This window comes from Crocuta crocuta, unplaced genomic scaffold (assembly GCF_008692635.1).
Source record: "Crocuta crocuta isolate KB4526 unplaced genomic scaffold, BGI_CrCroc_1.0 scaffold2, whole genome shotgun sequence".
NCBI lineage: Eukaryota > Metazoa > Chordata > Mammalia > Carnivora > Hyaenidae > Crocuta > Crocuta crocuta.
The window spans coordinates 4,296,402-4,298,204 of NW_027528640.1; positions in this window are offsets into that span (position 1 = coordinate 4,296,402).

The following is a 1,803-nucleotide window of genomic DNA, read 5'->3' on the forward strand; positions in this document are numbered from 1 at the left end:
ATAAAAATGCAACCGATTTCTGTACGTTGATTTTGTACCCTGCAACTTGGCTGAATTCTTGGATCAGTTCTAGTAGGCTTCTGGTGGAGTCTGTCGGGTTTTCGATGTAGAGTATCATGTCATCTGCGAAGAGTGAAAGTTTGACTTCCTCTTTGCCAATTCTGATGCCTTTGATTTCCTTTTGTTGTCTGATGGCTGATGCTAGGACTTCCAGCACTATGTTAAACAACAGTGGTGAGAGTGGGCATCCCTGTCGTGTTCCTGATCTCAGGGGGAAAGCTCTCAGTTTTTCCCCATTGAGGATGATGTTAGCTGAGGGCTTCTCATAGATGGGTTTTATGATGTTTAAGTAGGTTCCTTCTATCCCAACTTTCTCGAGGGTCTTTATTAAGAAGGGATGGTGTATTTTGTCAAATGCTTTTTTTTGCATCTATCGACAGGATCATATGGTTTTTATCTTTTCTTCTGTTAATGTGATGTACCATGTTGATTGATTTGCGAATATTGAACCAGTCCTGTAACCCAGGAATGAATCCCATTTGATCTTGGTGGATAATTCTTTTTATGTGCTGTTGAATTCAATTTGCAAGTATCTTGTTGAGCATTTTTGCATTTGTATTCATCAAGGATATTGGCCTATATTTCTCTTTTTTCTGCTGGTTCTCTGTCTGGCTTGGGAATCAAAGTGATGCTGCTTTGGAATCAAAGTGATTCTTCATAGAATGAGTCTGGAAGTTTTCCTTCGATTTCTATTTTTTGGAATAGTTTGATAAGAATGGGTAGTAATTCTCATTTAAATGTTTGGTAGAATTCCCCAGGGAAGCCATCTGGCCCAGGGCTCTTATTTGTTGGGAGATTTTTGATAACTGATTCAGTTTTTTCACTAGTTATGTGTCTGTTCAGATTTTCTATCTCTTCCTGTGTGAATTATGTAGTGAGTGTGTCTTTAGGAATTTGTCCATTTCTTCTAAGCTGTCCAGTTTGTTGGCATATAATTTTTTATAGTATTCCCTGACACTTGTTTTTGTATTTCTGAGAGATTGGTTGTAATAAATCCATTTTCGTTCATGATTTTGTCTATTTGAATGCTCTCTCTTTTCTTTTTGAGAAGCCTGGCTAGAGGTTTATCAATTTTGTTTATTTTTTCAAAAAACCAACTCTTGGTTTCATTGATCTATTCAAATGTTTTTTTGGATTCTATATTGTTTATTTTTGCCCTGATTTTTGTTATTTCTCTTCTCCTACTGGGTTTGGGGTGCTCTTGTTGCTCTGCTTCTAGTTCTTTTAGGTGCTCTGTTAGATTTTGTATTTGCGCTTTTTCTAATTTCTTGAAATAGGCCTGGAGTGCAATGTACTTTCCTCTTAGGACTGCCTTTGCCACATCCCGTAGATTTTGGATTGTATTTTCATTTTCATTTGTTTCCGTATATTTTTTAATTCCTCCTCTAATTGCCTGATTGGCCCACTCATTCTTTAGTAGGGTGTTCTTTAACCTCAATGTTTTCAGAGGTTTACAAACTTTTTACTGTGATTGATTTCGAGTGTTATAGCACTGTGATCTGAAAGTGTGCACAGTATGATCTCGATTCTTTTATATTTATTGAGGGATGCTTTATAATCCAGTATGTGGTCTATCTTGGAAAATGTGCCTTGCACTCTTGAGAAGAAATGGAATTCCATATCCTCCGGATGTAGAGTTCTAATTATATCTGTCAAATCCATCTGGTCCAGTGTGTCATTCATGTCCATTGTTTCTTTAGTGATTTTCTGTCTAGTTGATCTATCCATTGCTGTAAGTGGAGT